This window comes from Ixodes scapularis, unplaced genomic scaffold, assembly GCF_016920785.2.
Source record: "Ixodes scapularis isolate PalLabHiFi unplaced genomic scaffold, ASM1692078v2 PGA_scaffold1__304_contigs__length_218370807, whole genome shotgun sequence".
NCBI classification, from domain to species: domain Eukaryota; kingdom Metazoa; phylum Arthropoda; class Arachnida; order Ixodida; family Ixodidae; genus Ixodes; species Ixodes scapularis.
In genome coordinates this window covers 181,756,830-181,775,250 of record NW_024609846.1, presented here as the reverse complement: position 1 = coordinate 181,775,250, position 18,421 = coordinate 181,756,830, and the positions used below count along the sequence as shown (strand labels likewise).

The 18,421-nt window shown below is 47.4% G+C and overlaps 1 protein-coding gene across 1 annotated transcript in view; it reads left to right on the top strand.

The window, feature by feature from the left end:
- The window catches only part of LOC8030142 (zinc finger protein basonuclin-2), a 266,974-nt gene that overhangs the window by 244,083 nt on the left and 4,470 nt on the right, over positions 1–18,421 (top strand). The window lies entirely within an intron of this gene.

The following is an 18,421-nucleotide window of genomic DNA, read 5'->3' as shown; positions in this document are numbered from 1 at the left end:
GAAAAAAAGTAACAAAGTAGAAGTAACTTTTTACTAGTAACGCGTTACGTACATGTCTGCTGTTTAAAAGACAACTTTGCGTCAGTCTTGCCCGACCTGGCTTACTACGGCTTTTAGAAGCCACGAATTTCGTCATATGCAATCTATAATTTGTCTTATTCTTTAGTTTAGAGTCGGTAGATACCATCTTCAAACACAAAATTAGTAAAAAAAAAAAAGAAGAAAACTTGCCACATTATGTTGAATTGAGCCATGCATCACATTCTTATTACATATGAACTAGTGACACATTCCTGTCTTGTCTTTTTTATGGTGCCGATTAGAGCACAAATAGCAAGTGTGCGGCATAATCAAGTTCATCATTGCTAGAAAAAGAATTTATAGCGAAATAACGAAAAATATTAGATGACTCGAATTTGTATTGTCATATAGTACAATATCCACTATACGACGAACTATACCTCACGTAAATTCATACAGGATTTCGGTCACACTTACATTGTATTCAACAAACTCCCGCTGGCTTTCCTTTGTACGATTTTATTAACTTTCAGCTGCTAAACAAGCTTTTTTTTTTTTTTCGACAGACCCTTACACCTCTTTAAGCTGTGTTCTTCTAAGTTTTTTTGATAAAGTGCTTTTTAACTCCACATATCACTGTAGGCTCTTTCGAAACCGCACAAGGGAAAGTGCAAGATCGGCCAGTTTTCTGGGGAATAAAGTTAGTTCCATAGCTAACGCCGCAATATATGTGCTAGACTCGAGACCGCGCTGTTGATACCTGAATCATCATACCCGATCATCTTGCAAAAGTGACTATAATGACCGAGCTACACTCCCGCGAGAGTAGCTACACCGAAGTGACTTACCGCTTACTAAGGACAAAGCTGTGATTGAGTTAGTAAAGTTAAACAAAGGATGCCAAGCATCTTATCGTCAGAGGCAAGAGGACTGTCAACGACTCGGAATGTGATTAATGTGATTAGCGATACGTTTTTTTAGCACGAGAAACGACAGCCTTTCGTTCCTTCATCCGTGGAACTTGTACAAGGCCGACCGAAAGCTTCTGTCTCGACAGCGTCAGAGAAGAAAGCAATCTCGATGTACGCAGGCGCGGGATTAGGCTTACACTCCGCACCGCGGGTCCTGCCAGGAAAGAGGGTTCGCGGGCTTACGGCGGTCGCGTTCGCGTTTACATGTGCTTTGATACGACGTCTGGAATGCGTCTTCGACTGGTGTGTTTCGGTTCCTATTCCGCCCATATATCGAAAGGCGTCCCGAAGTGGTAACAAATTGCGTCACAGGGGCCGGTGTTTCATGCTGTCAGATGTCGCTATCCTGACGGTTGGCCACGAGAAATGCCGGCGAAAAAGGCCAACCCGACGGAAGGGTCGCTGTCGTCGCAGCATTCCGACTCGTGTCTGCTTTGGTTTCCATCGACTGTCAGGCTGCAGAGCGACCTAGACCAGAAGAGGTGTCTATCTTTGCTGCTGAGTCAGTCAGTACCGCGACAGGCAAATATGCCACTTTTATGACTGCACCGGGCAAAAATTGAGAAACCACTTTTTGAAGACGCATTAAACACGCCAGTCGAAGACGCGTGCTATGCGCAGCGCAAGTTCGTCTGCTTCTTTTGCAAGGGGTGTAGCGACTTCAGAGAGCTGAGCTCTGATGGGCTCTAACTGAAGGATAGTGGGTAGACCTCAGTGCTTGCTAGCTCAGTCAGAGCCAATCACAGCTTAGCGTTGCGACGGCACTACAACCCTAGCAAAAGAAGCAGAAACAGACGAAATAGCGCTCCGCATAGGCACTTTACTTTCGCCTCGTTTCGAGTTGTGCGCGGTTCGAAATGAGCCCACGATGTCAAGCTAAACGGTCCAGTGAAATGCTGACGTGGACGTCGCTTTAAGCTGGAGCGAAGCTGCATGTGAGTCTTTCCGCAGCAATGTTTTTTTTTCTTCTAGAAGCGGTTGCTGAAACATCGTCACTTCGGCTCGTGTACGCGCTTTCACAATATCCAGCAAAAAGACAAACAACAACAACACTGCAAGAAAAGTACGTTATTAGCGATCGCTGAGTATGCATATATATTCGTCAAAAATAAATTAGAGAGTGAGAATAGTATACCATCTGGAGATAATTCAGCAGATATTTGCACTTCCATGAGAAATTTATATAAAAAAGTAAATCACCCTTTCTCTCGAAAAGAAATTCCTTCATCCGATTAGAAGGTGAATGTTATTTTTTGTTTGTTTTTGTCTAGCTAAAAATTGCTTTCGAGTAAAGCAGCTAGACCGGCTCGCAAATGAATCCTTCGCGTCGTCAAGCTTCAAGCATCCCATAAAGCGGCTGTTCAGGACGAGATTTTTTAATGTTTATTTTAACATAGTTTTGATTTTTTTTTTCTGTTTTAAGCTTCAGGGTTTTGGATAAGCTGAGGGGGATGAATCCCCAGACCGAAGGAACTATAACCCGAAAAGACGCACGAACAAAGAACACTACTGTCCCATCGCCTATGCATCACATTCGGGATGAAGAAATCTCCAAAGAAAATGGAGAAACGACAGCCTCCAACCCGAAGTGAAGCTGGGAAAAAAGCGCACTTTGTGCCTCGTCGGTCACGAACTGGAATACAATCGTTAGGGAGTTTTAGGGAACCGTTTTTGCAAGTCCGATACGGTACGATGGGCTCTCCGGTACGTACTGCGCATGCGCTACCGCAGAAGACCCGCGCATGCGCAGTTCGTACCGGAGGGGCCATCGTATACCGTTTCGGATGCCCAAAAACGGTTCCCTAATTCCCTCTTTTGCTGAGGTTATAGTATACGGTACGGTCTCCTTAACTGCATTGACTGCAGTGCCTGGAGGACTGATATTCTCTCGAGTGAATTTGCATTAAAGCGACCTGAAAATAGAAAACAAATTAAGTTCCTTTATTGCACATTCTTGCTGTCAGTGGGTATTAAAAAGCGTCCATGCTGAAGTGCTATGGAAGGAGTGGGTGCGTAGTTTCGCAAAATACTGATTTTACTCGAGCACTCTTGCGAGGTAACCACTTTCAAAAGTCACGCGTTCACGCCCACACCTCCCATGAGGCTACGTTATTATTTACTATTTTACCTATCAATTTTTTAATTATTTATCCGTAACTGCCCAGGCAGCATGCCGACATTGGGCAAGCGTCGGGGGAATATTGCTCACAATATTAGCCCAGCTTCATGTTTCGCACCACGGCCCAAAACTGGGCCAATATCGGTCAACGATCGTTCTAAAAATGGGCCAGAATCGGCAATATCATTCGATTTCTGGGCAGCGATGGGCGAATATCGATTAATATGGCCGCGGCCGCTGCGGTGTCAGCGGACTCGGGCCAAGTCAACGTTACTATAGAATCAACCGATCAGTTGGGAAACTCCCACAGAGCCTGCTCTGAAGAAGTGCCGCCGATCCGTACTCAAGAACCGAGCTAATAGCGATCGTAACGGCCGCTCGGGAACTGCACGTGACTTCTGTTTTGGCTTTAGTCGGCCATTTTGGCTAAGGATGCGCTTAGGTAGGGACGCGCTGCCTGAGATCACCGCTGAGACATGGTTGTATAAAAACAATCTTAATTTTGCCGCAAACCTTGAAAACTAAAGATTTTAGAAAACATCACGCGCCCCCGTTTCGTACTAATCTCCAACAAAAAAAGTTACTACAAAAAGAGTTTTTTCCATTTCTTTGTACGGAAAAACCGAGTTCCAGCCGCTGATTGCCCGGCGCGCCCTCGGCGTGGACCGTGGCAACAGCGGCGGCCGCGGCGATTGGCCGGCGCGATTGACCGCGACTCAGTATCGTTTTAAAGACGTCCAAAAATTCTAATACCGGCCGATATAGCCGCTTCAGACCCTACAAATTACCGGGAAACGACGCTGGATACTGTATATCGGCGTGGCCTTGGCCGACCCAAGTGATGTTCCGCCGACATCGGCCACATTACGTAATAGTGGCAAGATTTTACGATCCAGCGCCAATATCGGCATATCGAAATGATTTTGGCTTGATTTCTCCGATCCAATGCCAATATTGGCGCGATATTGTGTGCTGCCTGGGAAAGTGCTATGGAAGGAGTGGGTGCGTAGTTCCGCAAAATACTGATTTTGCACGATCACTCTTGCGATGTAACCACTTCCAAAAGTCACGCGTTCACCCCCACGTCTCCCATAAGGCTACGTTATTATTTTTTTTATCTATCCATTCTTTAATTATTTATCCGTAACTGCCATATTTCGGTTACTCCTGTTTCCCGTTTGTTATCACCAAACCTTCTATTTTACAGATTTCTCAGCCACTTCCCTATTTCTTCTTTGTTAGTTCTTAGTTCCGCGTTTTTCGCAAACGGTTAGGTTTTCAACCGATACTTAAGTGTTCACACCTACCGGTTTGTATTACAACCGTCATCTGTTGCTCTGTTAGCGCTTGCGATAAAGCGAAGAAAACGAAGAAAAGAATAATTGACAATGGTTATTGTCTTTTAGCACGTCATGGAATAGATGACGGGCTTGCGGGGCGTAGGCACCGACCGACCAGAGTGTCTTGACATTCCAGCCACGTGTCGTGAACCGCCGGGACGGCCGGAATTGTTCGGTGAAAGCGCTGAACAAGACGAGGGAGGCGAGCAGCTTCGTATGACGGCAGTGCAGCTTGAAAGTGCTTCGACACCGAAAGGGCGATTTGAACAAAATACAAAAAAGGACACTCGCCCAACTTTGACACGTGGGAACAATTACCTACACACATCACCACTTTTCTCTCTCAGCTTCGAAAGGTCAAGCAGTAGTATACCCCCATCTGCGTCTCATAAATCGAGAGAAAAAAAAAAAAAAAAATGAAAGGACGAACGTTTTTGGCTGGGTGACGTTTCAAACAGCGGTAGAAACATACAAAAAAAAAAAATGACCGCATCTCCTCGTGGTGAATGATGTTGATGGTGGCGAACCTCTGGTGGTGATGATTATACTGATTTTATTCATAGGTAGTGCTGATGGTGCTGATATTTTTTTTTTTTTTACTGCTCATAGGTAGTGCTGAGTTCCGGGTTGCGTTGGTATGGAATGTATGGTATGGAACGTGGTTAAATACTGATGTGCATTTGAGCATTTGACCGCAGCACCCTCTCGTCTATAAACGTTGAGCCAATGAATGCAAAGTTTAACGCGATTATATACGCCTTTGACCGCAGCGCCCTCTCCTGTATAGACGTTGAGCGGCTACATGCAACGTTTCGTCCATGACAGAAACCCCAGCTCTTGAGTTACTATCACATCTCAAAGTCCCCTACTCGTCCCGCAGTCGTGGCTGAGTGGTTAAGGCGATGGACTAGAAATCCATTGGGGTCACCCCACATAGGTTTGAATCCTGTCGACTGCGCAAAAATTTTTTAATTTTTTTAAGAAGACAGATGGGATGGCAATCGACGTTGAGCACGGACGCCGGACAAGGCTAGGCCCTAAGGAGTTTCGCCCCTAAAAAATGTAGACTGGACCGTTTCCCCTTGAAATTGCAACCTGCGCCTAAAGCCGGGGTCGAATACTGCTCATACGTCATACAAAGTACAGTCTGTAAACACGGGTCGCCGCGATATTCGTGGACGGCTTGCGTTCGTATTCCGCAGTATTGGCTTACGTTCGTATGCCTCAACATCATTCGTGTGGACATGCCATTAAGCTCATATCTTATCTATGCTAACGTCTAAGACGTAAGGAAAAAAAAAACATAAAACGGGACAATTCCTTAGAGATATCTAGGTACGGGCGACTATGTTTCGTTTTGCTTTAAAGAGATACTTCAACGAAATTTGAAATATATTCGTCGTGTTCAAAAATGGGTTGAATATGATCCACAATATCCGCAAATGACAATCGCACGTTTGTATTTCGAGCCGGGTGGCTGTATTTTTTGTTATAAACGGCCCACACTAGTAAGCGCTCGGAGAGGGCCCAGCTTAGAGCACGTGACATCCGACGCAATCGTGACGTAGGTCGTCTCGGGACGAGCAAAGCTACGGCGTGGCTGACGTCGAGGAGATGGCTTAGTCGTTCCAGCCACCGAAGCGGCGGCTTTTGTACGAATTTTGAGTGACGGGTTAATTTTTTATAATCTTGTAGGGGGACAATAGCTACTTCTGGAACACACAAAAGGGATTCTCGGGAAGACGGGAGTTCCTCCTTCCCCTCTTCTCTCGTCGTGGCCGGAGGCGAGACACTCACCGTCACTAGCTGGCAAGGTTCCTAGACGGGCATTACAAACGGGGCGTTAGCGACATCCACCAGGTGCTCTTTGCTAATCGTTTAATTCGTTTTAAAATTCCTTTTCGTGACTTTTTTAACAAGATATTGGTGTGTTCGATGTGATAATGCTCCTTTGAACACATATAGACCATGAAATAAGCAGCTAAATTTTGTTGTAGTATCCGTTTAAGGGGACTACAGTGGGAACAGGAGCGCCGGCGAGGGCACTGCATGAGGTATACATGTCTGCAACCTTCGTTTCGTATATTCTTAAATGAAATGAAAATACCTACGCTATCGAGACATTCGTTGCGATTTCCTTGAGAAAAAAAGCCTCGTTTCCGTCGACGAATCTTACTAAATCTCCATGTATTCGAGAGCTCCGTCGGCGTTCGGCGATGCGCAATTCGTTTTTGCGGTGAAAAAAGGAAACAAAAAATATGTAAATTTGTCTTCGGGGACAGTCTGTATGATGTGATCTCGGCGAACGACGATAGCTAAAAAAAGTTTAAACCTAAAAGAGAAAAAAAACAAAAAAACATCCTGCGCAGCGACACCGAGCATGGTGAAACGTGTTACTCGAGTACCACAGCACAGAGCGTAATATTTTTGTGGTCTATACATATCTTCAGCCTCGTAATATTTTGCCGAGGTACCCTCCTTATAGACTCGAGTCGATTGGATCTCCCGAATGCTTTGCGGAAAAGTAGACTTCCAGGCGTCCTTTAGATTGCTTTTAGGATGGCATATCTCAGCGCCTAGTTCATCAACCGCTCGCTTCACTGAAAGTGCGTTGCGGATTTATTGGTCAGGCTTGGGGCGGTCTGCAGAGAGATCTGACGTTACGGGCGAACAGTTGTTCAGATCTATTTTATTGACATTTGCTATTTCGCAAAAAACTAGGCATTGCATCACACACACACACAAAAAAAAAAAGAAGCTGGCGCAAGGGTTTTTTTTTTTTTACTATTTTGCCTTGCCTTGCTTTGCCTTATAGGGGGTGCGGCCAGCTAAGCCCCTGAAATCAAGCATCGCCAAAAACCGCCTATATAGTCACGATGCTCGTTGTTTTTGTGGGTTTGTAAATACCGGCTAACCAATCACGCAAAAAAAAAAAAAAAGTGCAGGATCGGGGGGGAGGGGGGGGGGGGGGCATTTGTGGCGATTGGTTTAATCGGCGATAGCGATGCCCTGTTGGCTCTCCTCGATTGGCTCCCCTCGGATTGTCTAGTGTATAGACCAACTCGAGTCTCGGATGTCACGCCACTGCGATCTTGTTTATAAACAGTGTGTCGGTCGAGACATCGCGCGTTCATGTTATTGCCGCCGATTTCTTCCCGCCGAATCTGCGCACTTCGAGGGTATTTCTTTTTTTCCCCCTCCGTTATTACCATTGTATCGGATTACATGTCGCGGTATGTATCTAACTCGGCGATCGCTCTGTTGCGTTGTGTACCGGCAGGAGCAGATTCGACGATCTTTCCGGAAGCCTTTCTTTCGATGCGTGTAGCCCATTGTGCGACTCGATCCGACCGAGGACCGTCTTTCTTCTGTCAGACGTCTTCGTCGCACTTCGATCTTCCATTGCGAAGCTGTTATTAAAAGAACGCTTTCAGGGTGTATCGAGACGTACAATAGAGAAAGGTTTCGAGGATAAGCGCATACTGGCAACGCTTTTCCGGAAATCAAAATTTCCTCGAATTTTTTTTATATATTTTTGTTTTCATTAGTATTTTACTGGTAGCGGATCTACGGGTGAAAAGTTGTCACGAAAACTGAACATAAACAATTTTATGTGCCTTTCCCGCTCACGTGGGAAAACTGAGTAAAAAAGAAAAACAGAAGAAGGACATAATCAAGTGTCGCAAAATTGTGCTCGCGCGAGTGTTTAGTCTAGCTTTACTTTATATTTTTGCCTTCTCTGAGGGTTCCCTCGTCTCCACGGCACGGCTCATGATTCCTGCCGGAGTCGGGAGGCCCTAAATGGGGGCGAACGTGAACGCTGTAACGGTACACTCAGTTCATCTCCGCGTCGGAAATGTTTTGTTTTGTGCATGTCTTCTTTTGGGATCTCCACTTCGGAGGTGGTTTCTCCATGTATAACTTCTGTGTCTACGCATGTGCTTGGTATTGTTTGTGACTACTCGTGTGAGCGTCGTTCGGAATGTGTCGTGTATGCGGTTGTTTATGGAATGTTCATTATTGCTTTGGGCTCCGAGCCTTTTGATTGGCTCTAAGAACACCTTCTGCGATTGGTTGCCAAAGTGGCTTCAGAATGCTGCTACACTCAATATAAGCAGCCGCCAAAAGAGATATCAAAAAAAAAAAAAAAACGTATTATCCATACATCCTGCAGAGGGCTTGGCTCCTGGATACCAAGCCTTGAACACCCCCCTGGCTCTGTAGGCCAACCTGCACGTCCGATTCCCTTCGGCTGTGGAGTCTTCCGCCCGCTAACTCCTCAAACTTGGGACCCCTTACGGCTGTCGAGGAGCTCGGCTCGCCCGCCTTTGTGTAGATCTTTGTTTGTCAAGTTTGGCTGTGGTCGGGGCCCCCGCTGGAGGTGTGGTCGAGGAGGACGGCAGGGAAAGTCGCCAAAGGTTAGGAGTAGTGCCCCCAATAGTTTAATCTCAACATATATATTGTGCAAAGTAGTGTAAAGGGGTAATGTCTCTATGTTCATTAAAGAAAAAGTTGTTTGGTAATAACAGAATCGCCATCAACGAAGAAACACACCAATTTTTTTCGTTACACAAGGGTGGGCTGGATACACTATACCTGCTATCCACTTAGAACGGTAATGAGAAAACCCAAAAGTTCAATCGTTATAGGCGATTATCGTTGCATCTGAACTGGCCTCAGGAAGGGCCCGTAATAATTTCCCATGATGCAGGATGGAGCAAGTTACTCAGCAATGCAACATACTGATCACATCATGCAGTATCAGCTTTAAAATAAACACTGTCTTTATGTAGTAGTTTATAGGAACGAGTGTTGCATAAATCGTGCATAAAAAGCAGGAAATCGACCCTGATGCGCTACGTATCCAGTTGCTGCGCGTGCGTGCCGCCTGCGGTTTTATCGCATGTACGACATCGACCAGTAACTGAATCGCGAGGAAAACATCTTGAACGTTAATTGGAGACAGGTGATCATCCGTGATGTCTCAGATGATGTTGTTAACATGTCGTAAATTCCCTAGCCGACATCGCCGTCGCTCTAACCGCCTTCATCAACGGCGGCAGCAGCTATCAAGATCGTGGGGCCGCAACGTTGCCAGGGGGCCGCAAAAGTGGTGTACTTGAAGGGTTCATAGGTTTGGAGGACGAGACTCCAAGCTTCTTTAAAACTTAAGACAGGAATGTTTCAGTATGCTTCGTTTCATCTCCATCAAAACTGCCGAGACTTGCGTTTTCACTGCTACGCTAACGCACGCAGACTGGCCTCTCGCTGTATGGACAAGCACGCAGCTAATTTAACTTTGACCTAAGTGAAATCTGGAAGAGGAGGAGGAGGAGAAGGAGGATAAACTTTATTGTCAAAAAGATACTTATTTTATAGGTGGGCCTTATTGCCACAAGCCTTGCCCGCTCCACCAACTGTCGCTGATCTTGAGCCGACGAGACGAGCAGCGCAGCTTCCCAGGTCTCGTGCGAATTGTCGGTGAAGGGGGAGGGGAGGGAGGGGTTGAGTTGACAGGCCCACGCAACTTGGAAGAGCGACGGAAACTCTGCCTCAGTGTGGGCACCTATCCGGGTATCTGTCCGGGTAAAAGTGTGTGCATGTGCCCTCCTGTATCATGACGCCAGGCTGAGACTTCCTCTCGAGTCAGGGATCGGTCGGACTGAGGGAGCTGATAAACAGCGGCATGACCGATCTGTTCGGGACGATAGGAATAAACGAGCAGCTCACAATTCGTACCTATACACTTTGAAGTCATATTATTTCTCGACTCGTTTTGCTCGCACATTTAGCATTAACACTGGTCTCCTAAGACTAAAGGAGAAAAACCAACATGCTTACAATCAGAGGATTTTTGAACTCCAAAGCGTGATTTACGTTTAGAGTGCTTGACAGATTGTTTTCGGGGTGTCCTTATCTTGTTTGTTTTCCTACGTCACCGTATCTTCTATAATTATAGTTGCGAGATTTCTCGCACGAGATGTTTGAAAGGTTCTTCCGTATCCCCAATTCTCGCTTCGGTTGCATTCTCTCAACTCAATCGCCATCTTTTTATCGTTATATTTTTTTTATCTTATACTACTTGAGTTTTATTCGCTAACTCCGCAGCCAATAATTCAGTTTATAAGTGACCGAGAACTCGGCAACGGCGAACTCGCAGTTGCCTACAAACCGAACAACGATTTGTAGGCAACTGCGAGGTGTAAGTGCTTTAAATCGCGGACGGAAAAGTAGCTATGTTAAATAGACGACCATCGTTTCGTCGCACGTTCACGTTAGCTGCAGCGTCGATACATCTGAGATGTATGCGCGTGTGAGCGTTGATTCGTATATTTCCCAAAGCCACGGTTACATTTCATGCTAATACGCCACGGAAAACACGGTGCACTGTCACTGTGTGAGACGTATCTTTTTCTCTGGTATGGCGATCCTGTCGCATTGGTTATACAACAACTACCTGCAGACATGTTCGAATCACACATATTTATGGAAAAGACGTGCTTCGACCATGCTTGAAACGTGCTCGCGGATAATGATGTCATTATGTCTCCAGCTAACACCGCGTCCTTTGTATGAAGTCGGAGCAGTGCGACCACGAGTTAAAAAACGTACACCGACGCATTTTACGCGCCGTCGACAATATAAGCGCGCTGCAACCTCTTCTGCCTACAGACTATGTCCGAATCGGCAGCGAATAGGTTTTTGGCCATTGTTCTTTTAGGGATTTTTTTTATTATTTTTAATCTTGTTACCGCATATATTAGCTCGGTATTTACTGCAGTTACCAGACCGGGAAAAGATGGAGGTCCGTCAAAATCATTCGACAAAATGTATTTGTTATTTAGCCAAACATTTTTCGACACATTCGTAAGCTTTCGTAGCATAGTATCCCGACAATTCTATACGAGTTTCGTAATGATAGCACAACGCACGTGTCGCGACACTGCTAGATCTTTCGCTTTCCCGGAGGTCCTTAATCGTTAACTTTTAAAACTAAATAACAAAAAAAAAAAAGTGGAGGGGGGAAGAAAAACGCTTTTAAAGTTTGCAAAGCAGTCCAGCGGTCAAACTGTATTCAGCCTATCGCAGCTCTAATTAGTGAAAACCTTCACCCCGCGTGGCCGTCACACAGCTATACTGCGTCGCACGTAGGGATACAACGGCAGTCGACGCTACTAATCTACGGAACCAAACGAGCAGCGCCGACATTGCATCGTCACGCTTGATAAATACGCCGCGATCACGCGCTGTTTTCTATGCGTGATTGGTCGGCCATAGCAAACTCCCCCAAAGACGACGAACGCCGCCGTGCGCTGCTTGTTTGTCTAGATCGAATCGTATAGCGTCGACTGCCGCTGCTCTGGGCAAAAAAGAGAGGACTCTACATCCGATTGATCCCAAAACCGGAGAGTTCCAACTCGTTCCCGAGACCGGCACGCGTGACGTCCAAACGAGGGTTACGCTGGCGAGCCCCCGAAGCGACAGCGCGGGACGGCGGTTACGAACCGCAGAGTCTCAACGCTCGGCGTGCGCCCTTCCAAAGCAAACACACAACGCGAGGGGGAAAGAAAAGGAAAAGAAAAAGAACAGAAACTGTTTTCATGTTTCTTTTCCCCGGAAGCCCGCAGTGTTTGGTCGTCGTCGTCGGAGAAGCGAGGCTGCTCCTCGTGGGCCGGCCGCGTGGGCTCGGTGACAAAGGCTTTGTTTAGCCAGCGGGGCAAAGAGTTTATACGCTGCAGGCCCCCGTGGACGACACACCAGACGACTCTGTTTATTTGCGCTGGCGTGACGACGTGGCCGGCGAGACACAGCGCAGACTTTCTCTAGGGGGCCCTCTCGTAAATCCTGCTCGGTCCGTCTCGAAATAACCGCGAGCTCGCGAGAGCGCGGCCGGCCAGCCGCTTCTTCGGCCGGCCGAGATGAGGGTGGGGGAGGCTCCGGGCTGCTCGCTCGTCGCCGACCGCGCGCCGCTCGTGCACGGGGCTAGCGCGTGCGGATCGGCGCGGCCGAGCTGGTGCGGCGCGTGGCTCGACGTTGTTGATGAAAGGAGGCTTCTTCCCTTCTCCAAATACACGGTCCGTGTCGGGCGCGCATGTAGCCCAAATACGCGCTGCACCCCGCCGCTTTTCCTTGAGCTTCGTCCTTTTTGGGGATCGGTTGCCGAGCGGCGGACTGTGTACGGCACGACGGACTGAGGGATGTGCGCCACATTACAGAGGGGTGGTTCAACCCTTTCCAATCTGGTTTGAGTCGAGGGCCCGGGAAATGATGAATGCGTAACGGGTATGCGTTTTTTTTTCTTTTTTTCTTATTGAGGGTCGTGAACGTATTACCGCGGGAATGTCCACAGCTCCTTCTTCGGAATAGTTTGCGATTAGTATTGAAGGTCTGAACGGGTATGCCATTCCGAATTGAAATTTGCATGACGTCGATTCGACTGCATTCGCTTGGAATAGCGAGCGCTGCATCTGTGTGGCTGTTCGCGAACTGCTACCGCAGGACTCTCTCCTGAGACTCGCTAACTGACAGATCAAGAAACGCAGAGCATGCCGAGTTCTGAGCGTTTTCTTATCGCTTCGCGCCCAATGAGATTGCAGGATTGCCCGATAAGAACGCCGCGGAACGAATCGCGAGGCAAGAAACCTGATAGAAAAAAAAAAACAAAAAAACCACGCCCTCCCTTTTTTAAAGGGATACTGACACCCTGCAAACTTTTATTTATTTATTTATTTTTGCCAGGCGATACAATATGGTGTCGGGAGACTACCCAATAAATATTTTTGCTGCAGAATCGCGTATATTTTTAATAAAGCCAAAACACCCAACTGCTCGAAACCGAAACACGAGCACGGACGCTCATGGCCGGAAGTCACGGGGCTACACCGGACCGCGTTATTTTTCTTTTCTCATCTTTTCGGGCTTGTGAAGCAGACGACGGTGACGACGAATTTGCGTGAACCCTTTGTCGCGCGATTGTTTCGTACTTATATCCCTTCCTCTCGGTGTTTTCTGTGCTTGAAGGTCGATTGGCCGGTACCACGAATGACAGCTCCGAAGTAGCGCGGCCGCACGTCCGTCGCAACGTTGGTCCTTCGTGCGCCGCCATCGCGCCGCCCAGCCCGCTGTACGTCGCGATATTGAGAATGACGTGTACATGTACTTCCTGTGATCTGCGCAACATTTCTTTTTTCGATCAATGTATTTGCAGTTTTTTGGAGGCCACAAGAATAGGGTTCATATTCTTTTGTTCATTTTTAATAGTGAATGCGTGCCTTAGTTGACCACGACTTCGATTATACTTGGTACACATAGTTTGAACGCCACGTGACCATGGAACAGAAAGTGAGCGCGAGTGAAATCGGCCGATTTTCGACTGGTTGTCTCGGAAGGAAAACAGAACGAATTTCGAGCCACAAATTGTGCCCTGGGACGTCGAGCCATTATAGTTAATGTTCAAATAAAACCCTCGGCGAGCATATAATACCCTGTCAGTGTCCCTTTACGCTGCCAGGTATTAAATATGGTTCATGCTCAGCAGTAGACGATTTGATCGGGGGTCGGTTCTCCGCTGGTCCACGATAGAAACGACTATCGCCTGTTTACAGTCGCAAGACGTACAGTCACCTGCATTTAGATGTACGTAGATTTATTTTATTTTTGAATATTTAACGCTACAGCTGCGTTGTTCGACAGACGACGTATGTCACTTGTATTCTGCGTACTTTCTTGCAGTGAAGGACCTGTGTTTGTTCCCACGCTTTCTGCTAAGCGTTTCTTGTTTGTCTTCAGAAGTATCTATCGCGGCCTAGGAAAGTGACGCAGTAAAAAATAGGGAGGCACATGGAATCATAAACGGAGGAAAAGAAATACAAATGCTCGCGCAAAAAAAAAAAAAGGAGCCGTCTTGTTTTTTTTTTTCTCTTTTAATCTCTAGTGGACACAACCGTCTCAAAAAAAAAAAACTGAAAAAGAAAAGTCTCAAGGAAGAAAAGCATATATATGTATGAGTTCTAACCGACCGTTGTCCTTTTTTGTCGACACACGCATACACACCGCGTCAAACACGACAGGTTCGCCTTTCTCGGGCATCATCGCACGAAAAAGTCGAAAAAAGTGCGCATACCGAGCCCACAAAAAGATAAAAGGGAAAATAGTGCATCAGGATAACGACAGTTTAGAGAGCAGTCCACAGCCATGAAAGGGCCTCTCGTGTCCCTGTGCACAACGGACGATCTATTTTTGTTATTGCGCGATTTTCGTCGGCGAAGGACGGCAGGAAGGCGCGCGTGAGAGCTCGGATTTCTCGCCTTTCGCGGCCGAGCAGCCGACGACCACGACAACGGGAAGTGGACGAGCGTGCACCCGCCGACGCCGGCGCGCCAGCACGAGCGTCCGGTCTCGTTCAAAGAACGGGCGGCGGCGACGACGATTCGCCGTCGAGATTCCGCGCGGCCGCCACCGCTGTCCATTTGCGGGACAAAGCTAATGCGGCGAGCGTGTCGCGCTCCTTAAGAGGCCGCCAAGAATGCGACGCGCGGTAAATGGACCGTGCGCTTTGACGAGCCGAGTCGTGTTTTCATGCATCGCGTCGAGCGTGCAAACGACATCTTGTGAAACGAGTCGCATTCGTTCGTTGCGCGAGCGCTGCTCTTGCGCGCTCCTTTGCTGCCGGGAATGCTGTGCGGCATACATCGAGACATTGTCCTGCGCTTCGAGAAACCGTTTTTTTTTTCTTCTTTTTTTGTAATGGCAAAGAGGACAGGAAAACGGTGCGGATGATAGCAAAAATAATCTTTTGGGGGCAGCCATCTTTCTTTGTTTATCTTTTATATATGTTCTTACATATTTGACAATACTAGTCCTAGACAGGGGTATTTAAAAAAAGCTAGTGGCAACCCCCCCCCCCCCCCCCTCCCTCTTTCTTCTCCTCCCACAAACCTGGTCGTTTATGCTACGGAAATTCTGGCTCGGTGTAATTTAACTCTTCTTTATGACTTTCCCAGCATTAATTAAATAGAATACTAGCATAGCCCGCATCAAAAGTCAAACATAATCATGACGTGAACTTTTTTTTTTATTATTATCGTGTTAGCTTTTCTCTTTCTTTTCAATTTTTTGCGAGGACCTCATTTTCGTGAATTCCGCATCCGGAAAAGTATCTCGGACATTTTTTTTTTCTAGCAATATTATCATTCCAAAATATCTAACTATCACTCTAAATTGCAAATTTTTTTGACCGTCAGATGTTTTCCAAACCCACACTTTGCCTAATTTGCGAAATATTGAGCCCGCGAAAGTAAAGTTCTTTACACGTAGTTTGGGAGCAGGCGATATGTCGCAGGGCATCGTAAAGGAGACAGTCTAACGCAGTCGTACCAGCGTGCAGGCAGCTAACCGCTTCGTTGTTATCATTCACTTGCGCCACGACGTATTGCTTTCCGCCTAGCGTTCTACAACCCCCGGCAATCTTCGTGAGCTGCTCGGGCGGTGCGACATATCTCATCGAAAGAAAAACGAGTCTCAAAATAGCCTGTCTGCAACGTACCACCCTGTTCCTACCGCTCTTCCACGTGGCGGCATGAAACCCGACACTCCCCCGATGCTTGCACTCATAACATCCAACGCGTGGGTGTCCGGACCCAAGAGTTCCTACCGAGCGACCTCCGCGCAGGCCAGCCAGCGACATCTGGCGCCGACGGCGCTAACTGCAGCCGCAAGCCGCACCATACACGCGCGCGCGCGAACGCGAACACCCAAACACGGCACTAAATTCGCCCCCACGAGTTGAGCTCCTCGACTCGACTCCGACCGACAAAGCAGGTCCCTTATCAAGCCCTCCCTCGACGACGTCGCATTATATTTTTTGTATCCCTCCGCCGTGGGCTGTTTTCTCCAGTGTCGCTCAGATCCCATAAACCGAGCGGAGTGAGCTAGCTCGAGCCTTCCCCTTTTTATAGCCTTTCCCGTGATCCCGGCGGTCTAAACAGTGCGTCTTCGCGGCATGTGCAACGTCAAGAATGCGCGACCCGAGGGCACCATGCCCGCACACTGCCCGCGCTTGTCCGCCCGACCATTCGCGCTCGAAGCTGTCGTCCTTCGACGCCCGTAAACTAATTTCGGGGCGAAGTTTGGCCCGCGTGCCTGGTTTCTGCAGCGAGTGCCTGCCCCGGGCGTGCTGTGTACACACGGAGACGTCCGGCCGATCTCTTGCAGAAGCCTCGTTGACGTTCGCACCCTTTCGAGGTTCTGGGGATACGGACCGCGTAAACGCCGAGCCGTTATTAATGAGGGCACACCCGCGGAGGCGGGCCGCCTGCAACAACAAGCCGGAGGAGTGGTGGGCTCAAAATCCGCGATGAGATCTTGCCGATTTCAGTGTTGAGATGCTCCCGAGAGCGTGTGCCGAACGCGACTTCTCGACTGGGGTGTGCATAAATAATTCTTTGGTAAATTTACGACCTGTGAGGCTTAAGAGCTTCAAATTTATCGCTGGGACACTCTCTTCTCGGTGTTTCTCCTTCAGCGTTTTATTAAAATTTGGTGTTTCTTTTTTATTATTTCCGGTGAAGGTGCTAATGTGTGTGCACTGTAAGGTTCTTTTATTAAATGTGTTTGGTTGTCTGTTTGCTTGTCCTATGGGTGGTGAAGAAGTCTCCTTGAGGCCTCAGATCGACGGCTGAAGAATAAGAAGATAAGGGCAGGAGGAAAAAAAAAAGAGCGGTTAAACATTTGGGTTAACCAAGGCGGCCTGCTTCGGTCAACTGCTCTGACTTGAGGAAGGGGATGACGAGATGAAAGGCTGACGTTTTGCTAAGAGACTTGACTAGATGACTTAGACGTTCAGAGCACCAAAAGGCTTAGCGCCCTGAAGAAGTCGAAGCGTTTTAGAGGAACGTCGGCTGTCCCTAAATCCTTTAACGCACTTTTTATTCTTTTCCTTGCTTTCTAACAATTTACACTACCACCGTATTCTATTTTGTCTTACGGGTGGCGTGTAGTAAAGGTAACAAATAAAAATAAATAAAAACACGTAAAACAAACAAAACAAATTACCTTCCCAATGTTACCGCGCCCCGGTGATTACGCTAACAGGCAGGGGTAGCCAGACGGACGTCTGCAAATAGCCATAAATAAGAACAATTTTAACTGAAGAGCTGTAATAAAAAGGGGGCGTGGCAGTTTTATTTATTACTTAATTAATCTCATTTGCTGAACACAGCAAATTCCACCCATAAAAATATTGCTCATTATGTCTCTTCATTGCGCCTCCCCATTCGTGAGACAGCCATCTTGAAGTTCGTCTCGAATGGCGTCGGAGTAGTCGTGAGCAGCTTGGTTAGGTGTTTGTCCGTCAGGGTTGCACGCTAGTTTGATCTTACCACCCACATTGTTGAGGTGAGTGCCTCCCCGCAGTATACGTTGTTCCGGATGTCGCCAGAAATTTCTAGCTAGCAAGCAATGCTGCCACAAGGCTGCCAAAACTCAAGCAGTATTTTAATTCCCCATTGCTTTCCTTGTGATATCGCGGGGAAAGGGGGGTTACGTTTACCACGAACACCATACCAGGGTGTCCCTGGTAAGGGGTGACCACACTGCGGTTCCCGAGCCGCAGTTTGGCCTCCTCTGCGCTACGGCTTACTTATCTAACAGGACAAAAGAATTGAACGAATAATCGAAAAAGGCATTCACTGCATGCGACCGTGTCATAAGTAGAAGGGCGTGCAAATTGGACTTTGACTTGTCGAATTTCTTTGCTGCTATATAAAGAAAACTGTTTTTACACTGCGAAAGTTGCCGTGATGTCCTTATAGGCAACACCTGAAGAGTGCATATTATATCTGCGCGGTTGAAATTGAACACGGCATTCCCGCCTTATTTGTACTGCAGCTTTAACAGGACATACCACTGGGTGCTCGATCGTTTGGTGGCGCGCAGTATGCTCGATACAATGTGATATTGCTCTTGGGCGT